The 18,608-nt window shown below is 46.5% G+C and overlaps 1 long non-coding RNA gene and 3 other non-coding genes across 5 annotated transcripts in view; 2 read left to right on the forward strand and 2 right to left on the reverse strand.

Annotated features, from left to right (window-relative positions):
- The window catches only part of LOC136372319 (uncharacterized), a 679,386-nt gene that overhangs the window by 593,829 nt on the left and 66,949 nt on the right, over positions 1 to 18,608 (reverse strand). The gene's annotated exons all lie outside the window — the stretch shown is intronic.
- Positions 794 to 866, forward strand: TRNAF-GAA (transfer RNA phenylalanine (anticodon GAA)). Its single transcript has one exon. It is a non-coding gene; the product is annotated as a tRNA-Phe (tRNA).
- Positions 1,969 to 2,041, forward strand: TRNAF-GAA (transfer RNA phenylalanine (anticodon GAA)). The gene has a single exon. It is a non-coding gene; the product is annotated as a tRNA-Phe (tRNA).
- Positions 15,742 to 15,814, reverse strand: TRNAF-GAA (transfer RNA phenylalanine (anticodon GAA)). The gene has a single exon. It is a non-coding gene; the product is annotated as a tRNA-Phe (tRNA).

Consider the following 18,608-nt stretch of genomic DNA (forward strand, 5'->3'; position numbering starts at 1 on the left):
AGGGAGGATGGCAGCTCTGTGGAGAGACAGATTAGTTCAGCCTCTGAGAAAACTCCGGAGCCTCCAACTTCAAAAGGATGTGGAGCAGCAGGAGTGAATACAGAGGAGGCTTTGGAAATGTTCCAAGGGCTGGAGCCCCTCTGCTCTGGAGCCAGGCTGGGAAAGCTGGGAATGTCCAGCCTGGAGAAGAGAAGGATCCAGGGAGACCTCAGACCCCCTTCCAGTGCCTGAAGGGGCTTCAGAAGAGCTGAAGAAGGACTTTGGGCAAGGGATGGAGGGACAGGAAAAGGGGCAATGGCTTTAAATTGGCAGAAGATAGGGTTGAACTGAATATTAGGAAGAAATTCCTGGCTGTGAGGGTGATGAGGACCTGGCACAGGGTGCCCAGAGAAGCTGTGGCTGCCCCATCCTTGGAACTGTCCAAGGCCAAGCTGGATAAAGCTTGGAGCAGCCTGGTCTAGCAGAATGTGTCCAGGCCCATGGCAGGGGGTGGAACTGGTCCTTTAAAATCCTTTCCATCCCAGACCACTCCATGTTTCCATGAAGACCTGCTTGGTTGGGTGTTACCACTGCAACTGTGGCCATAAGAATTCCACTCTTGGGTATTTATCCACCATTCCCATTTGAAGCCCTTTGATAATTGTTGATCTTTCTGGGGTGTGATAGTTGATGTTTGGGCCAGGTGTTCATATATTAAAAAGAGTCAAATGTCCACTGAGCCAGTTTGAATGGCAGAAGTCTGAAACCTCATCGTGTTCCAGCAGGTTTTGGGGCAAATCAGGGCTGGAGCAGAGCTGAAGTAGCTCAGCTGGGAGAGCGTTAGACTGAAGATCTAAAGGTCCCTGGTTCAATCCCGGGCTTCAGCAGAGTTTTCCTGCACTTTTGCCTGCCCAGGGCTGGGCTCTCCAGTACAGGAGAGACCTGGACATCCAGGACAGATCCAGACAAGGGCCAGCAGGACTGGAGGGCACTGGAGGGGACTGGAGCAGCTCTGCTGTGGGGAAAGGATGAGGAGCTGGGTCTGGTGGCCTTGAGAGAGTCTGGAGTTCCCTCTGTTAGACAAATTCCCAAGTGACCTGGAAGTGGTCCTGGACAAGGGGCTGTAGGTCCTGCTTGAGCAGGGCTTGGGAGTGATGCCTTAAGTTTTAGCTTTCATGTATTTCAGATTCTGTGCTGCCCAGGGGTGAATTCTGAGCCTCACATTCAGTCTCAGTCACCTCTCTTCACAGAGTAGGGAGACAAAACAAAGACAAAACCCTTTTCCTGTTGGACACCAAGGACAACTTTCAGGCCCAAAAGCACAAACAATGGTGGGCTGAAGAAGGAAAACAAGAAGGATGGGACCTCACAACCTGGAGCTGTAATTGGACAACTAAACCCAAATATACAAATGGACCAAATTTCATGAAAGTGTAAGACCTTGTGACTGGTTGTCCATTTTGTGGCCATTCTTAGTCCACCTTGGGTGTAGCCTTGGCCAGGCTCTTGTCCTGCCCAATGTGGACCCTTTAAGGCCTTTCAATAAATATCTGCTTTATTCTCCAGCTCTGTGCAGTCTCTGTTCCAGGTCAGCCTTCCCAAGGCATCAGGAGCCGTGATCTCCATGAGGCCCCTTTGGACCTCAGCCAGTCTGAGCCTGTGAAGGAGGGACAGGGTTTCACAATTCCAGTACTTCAGCAAAAATCATGATATGAAGGGATTTTTGTTCCTTCCACTGTCTGTTCCCAGTCCTATGCCATGGGCTGCCCTGAGAAGAAGTGGTAATGTTGAACCACAGGTGTTTGGCCAAGCAGGAAATCAGAACTGGATTTTGGGAATAGCAAAAACTCCTTATCCATGAAAGTGATTTTTAGCATCAGTCGCAACTGACCTTGAAGCAATCCCTCTCCCTAAAACTTGTATGTTCCAGGTCAAAAGGTTCCAGTGTGTTTACCTGTTGTTTATAGAGAAAAAATTCCTGACATCAGGGCTGAAGTAGCTCAGTTGGGAGAGCGTTAGACTGAAGATCTAAAGGTCCCTGGTTCAATCCCGGGCTTCAGCAGAGTTTTGGGATTTGGAATCAATTATACAATTCCTGGAATTGTGCAGGAAATGCCTGGACATGGCACACTCAGTGCTCTTGCTTAGTTGATAAGGATGTGATAGCTCAAAGGTTGGACTCTTATCTTAATGGTTCTATGATTTTATCCTTGTGGGTCCTTCCAGCTCAGGGTATTCTATGATTCTCGGATGAAGTTTTCTGCTCTTCCCTGACCATTTCCTATTTTACCCTGATTCTTGTCAAATAATGGTGTTCAATGTGCAGACGCCCAACTAAACTGAGTAACAGTGCTTTGTGTTTGGTCCATTGTCCCTTTTAAATTCCTTGCTCCATGGAGCCCTTCAGACAAACACTAGAGACAGACACAAAATTCCAGTTGTCCTAAAAGATGAGGGAGCAGCAGCAAAACCTTGACCTTTTCAAGATCAACCCCAATGCTCATCCAATCTCTTCTTCATAGCAGGACAGGGACTCTTCTTTCCCCTTTTCCTTCTGGTGGTGCTCTAAAAGCTGCCAACATCAGGCTGTTTGATCCTGCAGCATTCCAGAAAATACTTCCCTGAGCAGGACACATTTAAAATAACTTGTGTATAAACCAAAAACCTGCTTAAGGTTTGGTGAGATGCCAGGGGTCCTGGTTGGCAAATGCCTCTGCCAAGAGCTGCCATCCAAATACAACACCTGAAATGCAACACCACAAACACAACACCAGAAATGCAGCAGCTGCTCACCCAGGGTGGACCTTTGCAGACCTGAGCCCTCAGGCAGGATCATCTGGCACAGGGATGCCCCAGCTGGAAATTAGCCTTTACTCCAGCTGTCTTTGCCTGGATCTAAATTAGCCAGGAGCTTCCTGGTCCCCAAATTGGATCAAAGTAGGTCAGAACTCCCTGCATGGTCCATGTGCGGGATTAAATTATATCAAATTTTGTGCATGTCTTGGGCCTCGTTTTGTTATGAAAGCAGAGCTCAGGTGTTGTGAAGATCCCAGATATTGCCCTCGGGTTTGAGAACACACTGTGGCTGTGCTGAAGGGCTCCGACCTCATTAACCCCCTGGAGAAAGGCAACTCTGAGCCTCAAGGAGAGGCAAATTCGGTACTAGAGACACCGACCTGATGGTGATCCAAATGGCTTAAATGATTCTCTGATGGAGTTTTCTACTCTTTCCTGACCGTTTCCTATTTTTACCCTGATCCTTGTCAAATGATGGATTTCACTGTGCAGGCACTCCACTAAACTGAGTAACACTGCTTTGTGTTTGCTCCTTTGTCCCTTTTAAATTCCTCCCAAACCGTGCCCAGACACAGTTCCCTGCACAGCAGGAGCCAGGAACTATTCCCAGGAAATGCTTTGGTCTATTTTTGAAGAAATGCTGAGAGATGTGATTGCTCAGACTGGGGAAGAGAAGGTTTGAAGATCTTAGAGTCCCTTCTGGTGCCTAAAGGGTCTCCAGGAGAGCTGGAGAGGGACTGGGGACAAGGTATGGAGTGACAGAACACAGGGAATGGCTTCCCACTGCCAGAGGACAGGGACAGATAGGATATTGGGAAGAAATTCCTCCCTGTGGTGGTGGTGGTAAGACTGGCACACATTTCCCAGAGAATTTGTTTCCCATCCCTGGAAATGTTTGGCCAAGCTGGATGAGCAGCTTGAACAACTCGATCCAGTGGTAGGTGTCCCTGCCCATGGCAGAGGCTTGGAACTGCAGGATCCTGAGGTCCCTCCGGACACAAACCATTCCACGAATCTGTGACTCTGCAACTTCTGCTAGGGCAGAGAGGGGAAGAGTTTTTAACCCTGCCAGATGGGTTTATTCTCACCAAATAGGACAGACCAGTTCCCTTTCCTCTGGCCACTGCAACCCCCGGTGCAGGGGACCTGCTCCCCCTCCTCACCAGGGGATGGCCTCTCAGAGCTGGCACCTTTGTGCCCACGGAGGTGACAGTGACATCTGGGGCTTAGACACGGGCTCAGCACACGGAGATAACTCCAGAGAAATCGCTTTCAAGCCTGACTCACAGCTGTGGGAAGGCAAAGGAAATGCCCACACCAGTGTCAGCACTCAGGATTCGTGTTCCCACTGCAGGACCCACAGAAATCCCAGAGACCACAAGGAGATGAGAGAAATTTGTTGTGTTGGAGATTTTTTTCCTCCTCCTCCTTCTCCCGACGACTCAATCCCCTCCTGGCTGTAACAGCTTTGACTCAAAGCTCAAGAAGTCGCCAAGTTTCCCTGGGTTTGGCTCGGAGAAGGGTTAAAACCTGCCCGTGCTCCCGGGGATGCTGCGAGGGAAGGAGCGGGATGAATAACCGCCGTGGGCGGCAGGAGCGCGGGGGCGGCTGCCCTGCCAGCACCTTCTCCATCCCCCTGGCACTCAGCCCCCACCTCTCACCCCCGCTCAGGCCTCTCCAGAGCCCCCACACCGATCACTCACATCCCAAAAATCCATCTTTTCCCGTGCCCCTGCTCCGCAGCTCTCCCCCTCAAGCAGCTCTGCCGGTGCCCTTCAATCCCGATTTTCTGCCTTTTATTCCGGCGATTTCTGCCTCTTTTCTCTTCATGCTTTCAGTCCTTGCTGCTGCTGTGCTTCTCCCCCGTCCTCGGGAACTTTCCTCTCCACCTTTGCTACCTCGGGCAGGGATTGATCGATCAGGGATCGATCCCCAACACCCGCCCTGACCCCACAGCGCCAGAGCTGACGAGAAGGCAGATAAATATATGGGAAACCCTCAGCAGGAGGTTAAAATCTTTCACTCCATTAAAAAAAATGAAAAGAAAGAAAGAGAGAAATCGAAAGAAAAAGACAGAAAGAGAGAGAGAAAGAAAGAGAGAGAGATATGGAGAGAAAGAAGGAAAGAAAGAAGGAAAGATGGAAAGAAGGAAAGAAAGAAGGAAAGAAAGAAGGAAAGAAAGAAGGAAAGAAAGAAAGAAAGAAAGAAAGAAAGAAAGAAAGAAAGAAAGAAAGAAAGAAAGAAAGAAAGAAAGAAAGAAAGAAAGAAAGAAAGAAAGAAAGAAAGAAAGAAAGAAAGAAAGAAAGAAAGAAAGAAAGAAAGAAAGAAAGAAAGAAAGAAAGAAAGAAAGAAAGAAAGAAAGAACCAAATAAACCCCAGGAAAGTTAGATTTTCAAATTCACACAAAACAATCACTTGTTTTCATGATAGTTTGCATTCCCACAGAGTGCTTTTGCTTTTGTTTTCTTTTTCATTGAATCATAGAATGGTTTGGTTGTAAAGGACAGTAAATATCACAGAATTCCATCTCCCTTGCCATGGGCATGGGCACCTTCCACCAGACCAGGTTGCTCAGAGCTATTTTAATATATGGGTTAATTGCATGTCTGCTTTGTCTCTTGTTCTGCCAATGGCTGCTGGCACGAGGAAAAGGCAATGCCCTTACCTGTGTCCCAGTTTCACCCCACAGAAAACTGGGCAAAGTTCTCCAGAATCCTTGGGAAAGCACTCTGGGATCTGCCAGAGGGATCTCACCATGGCAGAGGCAGCGCATGCAGAAAAGAAAGGACATTGCCAGCCCTGCAGATTAATTTTCTAAATTACATGGCAGCTACAAGATGAGGGAAAAGAGAGGATTATTATTTTCATGCCCTGGGAGCAGTAATCCTGAGATTACTACTGCAGGCACAAAGACATTGAGGGAGATCTCGGAGCTGAGCTGGGAACACACAGCTCGTGTGGGGCTGGGGAGTGTGAAAAACGAGATTCACTTTTTATGTAAATTTAAAGAAATAGGTCTAATAAAAAAATAAAACAATTAGGAGATAAAAAAGGCAAAGTACGGCTGGCCAGGGTGACTTGGCATTCAGCCACGTCCACACCCTGCTATTTCAGAGACTTTCTTTAATTAACCCTTTCTATTGTATCAATCCATTTAATATCCATATTTTCCCATAAACTAGTTTCCATATTCCAGGGACTGTTTTGCATGGCCCCTCCTTGGGTCTGCCTTTTTAGAGCTGTGTGTTTTTTGGTTGTGTCTTCATCATCACCTCCAGCTTGGGCCTTGGTCTGTGCTTTCTTCAGATGGCAGATGCTGATAGTTGGTGTATCAATAGCAGAGTCTTCTTTACATCTTCACTGGATGTTATCTCGGCCAAACAGTTTAAGCATACTATATCACTACTACCACTATGCCTAATTTTCTTTACTAACAGCAGAAATGAAATCTTATATCCTTACCACAAAGTTATTAATCATATAGCACACATCTTGCGAAAAGTCAACTTTATAATAGGCATTTATAACAGGAGGGAGCTCCCACTTTTGGGGGATGTGATGCCTTGGGAAGGCTGACCTGGAACACAGACTGGACAGAGAAAGAGAATAAAGCAGATATTTATTGAAAGGCCTTTAAGGATATGTCTTGGGCAGGGCAGGAGCCTGACCAGGGCTACACCCAGGGTGGACTGAGAATAGTCACAAAAAATGGCTGACAGGTCACGAGGTCTCACACTTTTATGAATTTTGGTCCATTTGCATATTGAGTTTTAATTGTCCAATTACAGCTCCAGGTTGTGAGGTCCTATCCTTCTTGTTTTCTCTCTTCAGCCCACTCTTGTTTGTGCTTTTGGGCCTGAAAGTTGTCCTTGATCTTCATTAGGAAAAGGATTTGCTTTGCCTACCTGCTCTGTGAAGAGAGCTGACTGACACTGAATAGGAGGCTCAGAACTCACCCCTGGGCAGCACAGAATCTGAAAATATGAAAGCTAAAGCTTAAGGCATCAGATGGAGCCCATCCCTGCTCACACCAGGAGAAGGATCCAGCAGTGGGAGGCTGGAGCTGCCACCCAGACCCTCTGACAGCAGATTAAGTTAATCTTTGCCTTCTCTCATCCTCTCTGAGCAGCTCAGGTTGGCCCCCAACATTTTGGTGGCTGAAGGCTGAGTCGAGGTCTGAGGCACCAAATATTCTGAATGACTTCAGAGGGATCCTGGGAATACCAAGCTTTTTACTGCTAAGGAGAAGTTTTGCCCCAGGGAGCCTCAGGAAGAATTCCATGACCTAGGAGCTGATCCTGCACCACCCAGAGGGGAGTCCAGCTGCTCCTAAGAGCTCAGCTTTCCCAAAATCTGAGCATAGGGCTGTAAATCCATCCCTGCCTGCCTTTAGCAGTGAGACCTGCCATTCTCCCTGTCCTGATGGCTCCCGGTGAGTGACAAGGATCCATCTGCATTTTCTCCCTAAGAAAGGGAAGATGTGGATGCCTGGCTCACTTGGGCTGCCTTTCCAGCTGTCCCCATTTTTGCTTCAGCAGCTTTCTCCTTGTCAAGGAAAGTGGCTTCCCACCAGCTTTCCTCAGACAGGAGTTGTCTGGATCTCTGGAAAAGCACAGGGTCTTAATTCAGCTGTGAAGATGATGCTGCAGGTGACTTCCACAGAGCAAATATGACCTGGAGCTCCTCTGCTCTGGATCCAGGCTGGGAGAGCTGGGAATGTCCAGCCTGGAGAAGAGAAGGCTCCAAGGACACCTCAGAGCCTCTTCCAGTGCCTAAAGAGGCTCCAGGAGAGCTGGAGAGGGACTTGGGACAAAGGATGGAGTGACAGGACACAGGGAATGACTTTAAATTAACAGAGGGCTAGGTTAGATTGGATATTGGAAAAGAATTCCTCCCTGTGAGGGTGGTGAGGCCCTGGCAGAGTTTTTCCAGAAAAGCTGTGGTTGCCCATCCTTGGAAGTGTCCAAGGCCAGGTTGGACCAAACTGGGACAGTGGAAGGTGTCCCTGCCCGTGGCAGGGAGGTGGAACTGGATGAATTTTGAGGTCCCTTCCAACCCAAACAATTCCAGGATTCTATGGTTTATTCTATACGAGCATCAGAATGGTTCTTTCACTCAAGTCATCCAACAAAACCCCAGAAAAATTTGAGTTAGGATTTCTGCCAATGTTTAAACTGTGTCTTAAATGGGGTGTGGATATGTGCCATGCCAAACCCCCCCCTTAAAAACAATTAATTAAATAAATAAATAAATAAAAATGACAAACATTCCAAGGCAGCAACTGTCCACGACTTTGTGCTCTGAACACCAAACTATAAACCTAGAGAATAAAAAAATACTTTTTGTACCCAGTTCAGCTCCTCACAGGTACTAAAGTAAACAGACAGTCAAAATACCTTTAAAGGGTCTCGGCTTTACTACTTGTGGCTGATTAATTAAATACAATTTAGGTCATTAAAGGGACTGTTAATTTTTGGGGTTTTGGGTTCTCCTTCCTCTTAGGTTTGAATAGCAAAACCTAGTTTTATTTTTGACTGCAAGATGCAAGTGGAAGAAAAGGAGAGAATGTGAAGCACTGCTCATTCCAAGGGGAAGTAGGCTATTTAAATATGCAAATTGTGCTCAGAAAAGCAGAGCTTTTTTTTGTGGAGCTTCCTGCTGTCACTTGTTAAATACAGAGATTTTTATTCCCCTGCCCAGGGTGGGATTCAGGCTGGGACAGGAGTAAAAACTCTTCTAGCAGCTTCTGGGAGCATCCAGGAGGTGACAGCCTGGGGAGAGTTTGAAATTCCATGCAGAAAAGTGGGTGGATTTCAGTTTGGTTCCTAGCAAGTATCGGCAGCACAGAAAACATCCTTGGCAAAACTCTGCAAACTCAGGAAAGTATTTAATGTAAAAAATATCCAGTAGAGAAGTGGTTTTAATTACTCTACAGTATGTAAGGCTTTAAACCACACCTAGATCAGCTTTTTAACCTCCTTGACTTGTGCCATATGGGTTGAAAACTTCTCTTTTGCTTTGAAAATTCAATTCTGCCTTCTAACCCATCATTCCAAGCAATTGGAAATGTTTAGGAGAAAGCTTGACCCGCTGAATTGCTGGGGGTTGTTTTCATGGGGGAAAAGAATTAACAGATTTGGGTCCACTTCAAGTCCCAGACAAGTAGCAAAAGGATAAAATCATGATTTAAAAGACTATAGGAGGAAATTAAAAAATGTCTTCATGATGAGCCATATCCCTGTCCGTGGTCAGAAGGTGCTGGGCCGGTGTCTCAAACCCCGGGGATTTCAGTGGATTAGATCCCACATTCCCATTTCTTTCACCCTGACACGGGGAAACTCCTTGAGTCGTTTTGCATCAGAGCCTCTGCCTCCGGTATTTTCATGCCAGCCTGGTTCCGTGGGTGATTCTCTGCTCCAGTTTTCAAGCAGAAGTTCTCACAAATTGATGGAGGAGGCTTTGGCACCTCCACAGGAGGAGCAAGAGAAGGAGATTTTTATGGAGGAGGAGGAGGAGAAGTGAAATGGGCTTCGGAAAAATAGAAAATCTGCATAGAAAACGGCTGCAGCTTTTCTTTCTTTTTCTTTTTTTCCTTGGTTTTGCTGCTGAAGTCACCCCATTAAAAGTCCTGAAGGGTGGTCATGGGTGTGCTGGGCTGCTTGAGGGAAGCTGGGTTTGTAGCCACCTGAAAGCTTCCAAAAGTGGAGTTCAGACTTTCCCTCAGCTCCAGATTTGCCATGCAAGCTCCTTACTCTTGCAGCCAATCCTTTAAATAAAAACCCGAGAGCAGATGGACATAAAACCAGGAGTAGAAGGCTTGAAAATCCACTGAGGGTAGGTTTTTTTTTTGTTTCAGCCCAAGGATTTTTAGCTCTCAAGGTCTCAGATCATCACCTCTAACTTTAAACTTGGAGCTGAAATTTCTAAGTTGAGTTGCCTTTTTTTTTTTCTTTGTTCTTTTTTTCTCTTTTTCTCGTTTTTCTTTTTTTTTTTTTTTTTTTTTTTTTTTTTTTTTTTTTTTTTTTTCCTTTTTTTCTTTTTTCCCCCCCCCAGCCTCTCAATATAGACAGCAGATGTAAAGCTCAGTATTTTGCAATTTTAGTTCTTCTCTGGGGAAAAACCTGTTAGCTCAGTGTTTGAAAGGCGGGGGGGGGGGGGGGGGGGTGGGGGGGAAGGTGTCAGATTTCCCTGAAAAAATAGAATAACATCTCTCAGCTGTCTGATAATTTTAGAGTGAAGGTGAGGCACCTGCACAGAACCTCAGCCCAAGTTTATAGATTGTCTGTGGTCATCCATTAAAATGTCCCAGCCTTGAACAGCTCTGGATATTTCACAAAATCACAGAATATTCTGAGTTGGAAGGGACTCACAAGGATCAAGTCCAACCTTTCAGTGAATGGCCTGTACAGAATTGTTGTCTCAGGTCTTTGCAGCAGTGTCTGGTTTAGAAGGGGCAATATAAAAAATAGAAATAATGTAGAAAATAGAAATAATATAGGAAATCTTTCTTCCTGCCAGTCCTGTAAATGTTCCTACTTTGGAAACACAGTGACAAAAGATGCTGGAGCCTGGAGCTTGATGGAAGGACTTTCCTAAAGATGATTTTATAGAGAAGCAGAAACTGTGACAGCAAGAGAAAAAATGTCCAGAAATATGATTTATCAGCTTGTGCATTCACTAATGGAGAATCCAAGTGACTCGACGGGGTTCTGGTAAAGTGCAAGTTGTCCTTGTCCATGGAGTGTTGGAATTGGAAGATCTTTAAGGTGTTTTCTAACCCAAAAACTGATTCTGTGATTGTATGAATCAGGGGCCAGAGTGACATTTGAGAGGCTCAGCTCAGGGGAGGGAAGAGAGCCATGACTTCCCATGTGGGTCAAACATCTTCTCTTGGAGGAGATGGAACATAAAATTAAAAAAAAAAGGAAAAAAAAAAAAAAAAAAAAAAAAAAAAAAGAGAGAGAGAAATTAGAAGATGTTGGGAGAAGGAACCAAAACCCCCACAAACACCTGCAGATGTGCCTACAGCCATCTGCAACACAGATCCATCTGCATCAATCCTCCAGCAGCGCTGAGGAATTTGTCCCATTCCAGGGCTGCCAGCTGCCAAGATAAATTGTTAGAAGTCAGTCTCACACACTGCAGCAAATTAAACAGTGTTTGAAAATGTGAGAGAGAGACTTTCCGAGGAATATGCGAGAGATTCCTTAATCCAAATGAGCCAGACTTTCTGGACTACACTGATAAAGATGTTTAGACACCTCTTTGAAGCCTTTGTCCCTGTCACCTGCCCAACTTTCACACCCCCAGATCAGGATCAAGCCAGAAAGTCCCTCTCAGAATGCAGCCGTGGCATTTCACAGGATCCTGCTTGTCTCATCTCCTCCAAGGACAGCTTGTTTTCCCTCCCAGGTGAATTTTTCCCCCCTGGCAGGTGGGCGGGAGGCACAGACAGGGAGCACAGCGGGGCCCTGGAATGTGTTACGAGTTATTCCCACTCCTTGTTTGAAGGGTTCTGCTCTCACTCCCAGGAGACACGAGATCCCTCCCGTGTCCATCTTTCCCCGGAATTTCACTGCTGCAGAGGATAGGAGAAGAACATTTGGGATAGGCTGAAAAATGAGATTACTGATCTTTTTCCCTCTCTGCCATGGATTTTTATGAAACTGGGTGCTTCAAATCATGGAATTATTTAGGTAGGAAAAGACCTCTAGGATCACTGAGTCCAACATCAATGCAGCACTGCCAAGGTCATCACTAAACGATGTCCCCAAGTGCCACATCCTCACGGCTTTTAAACACCTTCAAAGATGAGGCTTCCACCACTGTCCTGGGCTGCCTGTGCCAGCACTTGACAACCCTTACAGAGAAATTTTTCCTAATATCCAACCTAATTCTTCCCCTGGTGCAACTGGAGGCCGTTATCTCTCATCCCATTCCTCCTTACCTTGGAGAAGAGACCAATCCCCTCCTGGCTCCATCCTCCTGTCACAGGGAGTTGTGGAGAGAAGGTTCCTCCTGACCCTCCTTTTCTCCAGGCTGAGCCCCTTTCCCAGCTCCTTCAGCTGCTCCTGGTGCCCCAGACCCTTCCCCAGCTCCATTCCCTTCCCTGGACACTCTCAGCCCCTCAATGTCTTTCTTGTCATGAGGGATTCAGAACTGAACCCAGGATTTGAGATGCTGGGTACAGGGGGATGATCACTGCCCTGGTCCTGCTGGCCACACTGTTCCTGATATAATGATTTAATAATGATTTAAACTTTCTAATAATGCAACCTTCCAGTGAGCCCATTTATAACTGGGATTTGAGGGAATGGAGGTCTCCATGTGAGTACAGGGATGGAACAAAGAGAGTTTTCAATCAATTCAACTTGCTGGAGATTGATTTAGGGGCATCTTTTTCTTTTCCCTGCTTCTGTGTGATAGCCACTTCTCTTGCTAAAAACGTGCAAGTATCCACAACCAGCAGCAGAGCCCATGAACCAAAAATTATCAAAATTATCAAGGAAGTGTTTCAACAATTTTAGATAAAATCTTCACAGAAAGGATTATCGATTTAGGGTTATTAAACATGGTAGCACCAAGGCAAGAGATGTCTGAACACCTCTGGTTTTGGCAGCTGGGATAACCAAAATAAAGGTTGTGCCACAGCTCCCTATATCAGAGTTCTGGGCTACAACCTCAAAATCAAAGGGTAATACAATTTTACAATTTCAAAAGTAGGTTAAACCCCAGGTGTTTCCCTGAATTTTGTGGCTCAGCTTTTCACTAAAAAAAAAAAAAAAAAAAAATCCACACTTAAAAACTAATAATGGAAGGAGAATGGGGAAGAGAAGGTTTTGATTCATCACACCTTCCTCATCCACTTCGTTATGCCTAATGAGCATCCTCAGAGGGATCAGCCCAGTGGCAACAGAGAGGGTTGTGCAGTAAAAACAAACATTAGGGTTGGAAAGGTGGCTCCCAGCAACCCCATGGCAAAACCCTTTTCCTAGAAGTCCCTACAAGCCTCTTGTGGCATCTGTTGCTCTTTCTGGAGGACAGGAAAGAGCTTGTTGAGAGCTGCCTTATATTGACTGGTATTTTCCAGTCAATTCCAGCCTCAGAATTTTCACTTCCCTAACCAATTTAAACCCTTTCCTTATAGTGGGGACTCGACCACAAATTCCTCACCCTCATCCTTAAAATCTCCAGATCCACATCATCAGCACTCAACCTGGCTAACCTTTGCCATGATAGGCAAAATATTCCAAGCTTTTTTCTTGTCTCCAGTAGCCCCTCCCTTTCCAGATGAATCCCAAAGCCTTTTCTGTCCTCTTGAGAATGTTCTGTATCACAGGTGACCCAGGATCCTGAATCTCACGTCAGCCACCTGCTCTCCCACGTGGTTACCTCATTATTTACCTCATCTTGCAGTGTTCTGAGATGATCTGTGCCCTCCTTTCTAATCACTCCCTCCTCCCCGTTTCCGCCCCTCTTTGAGGTGAATCCACCTGAAAGTCCCAGGAGTTTCTTAGGAACAGCCTGCGAAGCACAGCCCTGTGACGCCGATGGTGGCATTGTGAGGGCTGTGTTTTCCTGGATAGCATGACTGTTCCTAACTCTCGCAAATAAAAGGAATTAGAGAAACAGAGGACTCTAGAGGTGTATGAGTAATCCAGCATCATCCCTGGGGACACGTGCTGGGATAACACACAAAAACAAGCCGGGAACACAGAGTGCTTTCACCTGCAAACTGGCTGTTCCCACTCTTCAGGAAGGGAAGTGTCAGTGCTGCAGCGAGGGAAACTGAGGCACAGGGACTGGCAGAGATTCAGCTTGTTTGGTGGAGAGCCTAAGGCAAGGCTCTTCATGGTCTGTTTGGGTTGCAGCTGCCTGAATTATGAATTAAAGCTCCATTTATTTGCATAAGAGGAAGACAAGACTGTCAACTCCATCCTGGGGAAGCTGTGTGAGGAGCAGCTGAGGGCACTTGGTTTGCTCAGCTGGAGAAGGGGAGACTGAGGGGAGATCCCATCACAGTCTAAAACTTCCTCCTGAGAGGAAGAGGAGGAGTGGACACTGATTTCTGCACTGTGGTGACCAGTGACAGGACCCAAGGGAATGGCCTGAAGCTGTGTCAGAGGAGGTTTAGGCTGAATTTCAGGAAAAGGTTCTTCACACGGAGGGTGGTTGGGCACTGGAACAGCTCCCCCAGGGCAGTGGTCACAGCATCAAGCCTGACAGAGTTCAAGGAATGCTTGGACAACACTTTTGGGCACATGGTGGGATTGTTGGGGTGGCCTTTGCAGGGTCAGGAGCTGGACTCGAGGATCCTTGGGAATCTGTGGTTATTTTGTGGTTCTGTGGTTCTGTTACTCTGTTAGTTTGTGGTTCTGTGGTTCTTTTACTCTAGTTCTGTGGTTCTGTGGTTCTGTTACTCTGTTAGTTTGTGGTTCTGTGGTTCTGTGGTTCTGTGGTTCTGTTACTCTGTTACTCTGTGGTTCTGTGATTTTGTGCTTCCGTGACTCTGTGACCCAAAGCAGTTGTGTGTGTCCCAGTGCATTTGGACCCTTCCATGATTATCCCAACTCTTCCTCACCTCACCAATCCCACCCTCATTAACATCCAACATCCCAGTGAAGCCTCTCACATTCCTTGCAGCCAGACGACGGGGTGTTGTTTTTACCTCCTCTTTGGGTTGCTCTGGAGCCTGGTTTGGGGTCATCCGGCCAAGGAGCAGCCCCAAAATCATCCCTTCACCCAAGGACAGTGTCACAGAGCTGCGCTCTCCGCTTGCACAGAGCTGGGATCCGTTCTGCCCTCCGCCTTCCCCGCCTCCAAAGTCTGCAGCTCGGCGAGGGGAAGGAACATTCCATAGAAGGGAAGCGATCTCTGCCAGGAGCTGCAGAAATGGGACACAGATGGTGCCTAGAATGGGAGCGGAAGTTTATTTGGGGGCTCTGCACGTGACGTCACGCTGCAGATCCTGCAGCAGATGACAGGCACCCGGATTTCAGAGCGGGTGAGGAGTTCAGTTTGAGCCTCTAAATGCTGTTAGAATTACTAGTTTGACCGGAAAAAAAAAAAGGGGAGGGGGAATAAAAAATAAAACTTTACTTTGATAATATTTTAAGGATAGGAGTGTTTAAATGTGCTTTCATTCATATGCAAGTCTGGTTCTTCTGACACCCTAATCTAGATCCCAGCTCTTTGCTGCCTGGTTGGTCAGCCAGGGTGATTGTGCACATTGGCCAGGTGCACACTGCTGATGGAAAAACCTGAGGATGACATTGGCCTGGCTTTTCCCTGCCCTACACATAAAATTTTATCTTTGTCCTCCACTAAGAGGAGATTTCTGGACATCTTCTAGTGTGACTCTGCTCCAGCAGGGCCACCCAGAGCCAGTCGCCCAGGGCCACAGCCAGGTGGCATTTTAAAATTTCTCAGTATGGAAACTCCACAACCGCTCAGGGCAACCAATTCCTCTCGTCCTCTCCTCAGAATAAAGAGGCTCCAGTCCTTTCATTACATTCTTCTGGGCGTGTTCAGCCTCGAGAAAAGACAACTGAGAGGGGACCCCATTCCTGTCTGTCCCTGTCTGCAGGGAGGGCTCTGAGCAGGGCCCAGGCACAGGAGGAACAGGCAGGAACTGATCCCAGGAAGTTCCACCTGGACATGCGGCAGAACAGAACTTCTTCCCTGGGCAGTTCTGACCAAGCCCTGAACAGAGACCAGAGAGGGTGTGGAGTCTCCCTCCCTGGAGATATTCCAGAACCCTCTGGACACAATCCTGTGCCGTGTGCTCTGGGATGGCCCTGATGGATCAGGAAGGTAGGACCAGATGACCCCACTGTGGTCTCTTCCAGTCTGACCCATCCCATGATTCTGTGATCACCTTCCTGGCCCTTGGCTGGATCTGTCCGGGATGTCCAGGTCTGTTATTGGAGAGCCCAGCCCTGGGCACACAAAACTGCAGGAAAACTCTGCTGAAGCCCGGGATTGAACCAGGGACCTTTAGATCTTCAGTCTAACGCTCTCCCAGCTGAGCTACTTCAGCTCTGCTCTGGCCCTCATTTGCCCCAAAACCTGTTGAAATATGAAGATCCTTCAGCCCTTTTAGGCAGCCTTTGGTTGGTTTTATCTTGGGAATCAAAGGATTGTTGCAGGGAACAGGACAGAGACCGACTGAGATCAAAAGTAATGGCTCAAGACACGTGGAAGTTTTCAAGGCCAAGTTGGATGGGGCTTGGAGAAACCTGGGATCAGTGGAAAGTGTTCCTGCCCATGCCAGGAGATTGGAAAGAGGTGATCTTTAATATCCTCCTCAGTCCAAAATATTCTGGGGTTCTGTGATAAAGCACAGCTAAATCTGGAATTAAACAGCAGCCCTGATCTGAGAACTAGCCAGGAGCAGCAGCAATGAACAGAATTTCCTGACACCTTTTCACAGAGCCCACGGAAGGATCTGGAATTATCCATGGAGCATGGCTAATCTTTTCACATCAATCTGTCTCTCTCCACCCAAGGAATGGGAGACAGGCATCTTCATGCAGTGATATGGGAGATGTTTTCCAGCCCACCAACTTATCTCGCAAATAATTCGCTCCCAGGACAATCTCCCATCTTTCACCAGCTCCAAATTCACATCTTCCCAAAATACATATGTGGAACTCACAGTAAGTTTTTCATGTCTGTTAAAAATCTGGTAGAGAAAGGTGTCAGAAATATATTTAATCTGGGTTTGAATGTTCAGCTTGACAGCAGCTGATATTTCCTCATTGAGATTTATTAGATAACAGTTCCTGGTATCTCAGGCTCCCAAACCAGGCTGTAAAATCTGTTGAAATATCCAGACATCAGGATCATTCCCCAAGTAGGTTTTCTTTCTCCAAAAACACTTCCAGCACTGGACCCAATGGTGATCCCACCCATGGTGACTGAGGAAGTGGTCATGGGTGGCTGAGGGTCTCAGCATCTTTGTGCTTGTCAGGTGGAGAATTTTTCGACAGCTGAGCAGTGCTACAGAATTTCTGCTTCTTCACTTATAAACTGTCTCCTCTATGTGACCTAAAACATTCCAGATCCAGTGATCCAGCTTTTGAAAGCTCTCTGGTGCCAAAAAAAAATAAAATTTAAAAAAAAAAAAAAAAAAAAAAAAAAAAAAAAAAAAAAAAAAAGCACATAACAAATCCGAGGCATGGCTAAACAGACAACATAACCCCCAAAACAATTCCCAAAACCAATTCCATTTTGTGTCTGGTGTGTCTGGTAGAGCTGCTGATATGAGAGGAATCTACAGGAGTGCCCAGGAATTGGAGGCACAGGAGGATAATTTAGGCCTCAGCCCTGAAGTGGAAATGAGCCATCCTTTTTTATCCTGTCAAATGTCTCTCTCATCTCCACCTGGACCTCAGGATCCATAAGAAGAAGGAGGTTGGGTATTGACCCCAGCAAGATTTTCTGATTGTCCTTGAAAGAGGATGAGGAAAAAGATCTTGTGCTGTGTCCTCTGCAAGATCATCCCCAAACCAAGGCTGTGTGTTCAGAGCAGGGCTGGTTATTTTTATCTGCTGAAGGTTTTTGAAGGAGCACTTTCTTGAGCTCAGTGGATGCTGATCTTACAAGTACATCTTGGATCAGATTTTAGGAACAGAACACTCCTCCTGGTATATTTTTCCACACTTGGATGCTGAAGGAAAGTGAGAATTGCAAAGCCAGATGATTTCTTAGCTGATCGTTTTGGAGTTTATCCTAAGTGTTTACTCACATGTAAAGCTTTGCTTTGAAGGGTTTTTAATGTCTGGAGTGTGGACTTGCTGCAGGCTTAATTCTTCTTCAAAGGTTCTATCTTTGAAAGCAAATCAAAACAGACCAATGTCTATTTTGAAACATCAGTGCCTGTAATTCTTTGAAATAGTTCTGGTTTGTTCTTCCCTGAAGAGCTGTGAGCTGTTTGGCAGGACCAGCAGTGATGATTTCCAAATTCCTGGAAGGCCAGGTGGACACATCCATGTGACAGGGAGCAAAGACCACAAGAGAAGGTCTGGCATGACATTTTTTCTGTAAAACACAGCATTTTTGAAAATGTTCCTGGGGTGGGATTCATCTCACCTGCTTCTCTGAGGTCAAAAAGGCAGATCTCTACAACTGACCCAATCACAGAAAATTTTCTGGTTTGGAAATGACCTTCAGGACCATTTAACTCATGCCAAGAGCAGCCAGGTTTTGTCCCTCTGTGGGGTTTTCCAGAATCTGTATTAAGCCCAGTGCGAAAAATAGACTGGGTCCTACCAAAGCTTTTTTCTCCAAATTAATTACAACGAATAACCCACAGCACTTTTAGGTCTCCACAAATCTGAATTCACTCGCAGCTGTTTCTGAATTTTTTGGGGAGGGAGATCAACGCATTTGGATCCAGGTCTATCTGGCAGGATGGAGCAGAGCAGACAAAAACCTTCCCAAGGCCAGTGGTGCCACCTAATGGGAAAATTCCCAGGGAATCCGCGTCTCGGAAGTTCATTCCTTAAGCGGAGTGTTGCTAGGTGACGTAGAGATGGAAATGAAGAGCTCTGACGTCAGTCCCTCCTTTCTGCTGCCTTACGACCATTCCTCCGTCAATCCATTCCCTTTTTCCCAGGCATCCGAGCCACAGGCAGGAGACCGCCCCAGGAAATTTGTTCTATTTCCTGCTCAAATCCAATCTCAGCGATCCCTGGAGCTCCTGAAGCGTTTTTGTCCTTCTTGACGCTCAGTCTTGCCTGGAGAGGAAATGATCCCAGGTTTTGGGATTATGGAGAGCCAAGAAGAAAACAAGATGGAATGAGGGGCTGGCATGGGAGACACCAGGGCTC

Source organism: Sylvia atricapilla, chromosome 1, assembly GCF_009819655.1.
Source record: "Sylvia atricapilla isolate bSylAtr1 chromosome 1, bSylAtr1.pri, whole genome shotgun sequence".
Taxonomy (NCBI): Eukaryota; Metazoa; Chordata; class Aves; order Passeriformes; family Sylviidae; genus Sylvia; species Sylvia atricapilla.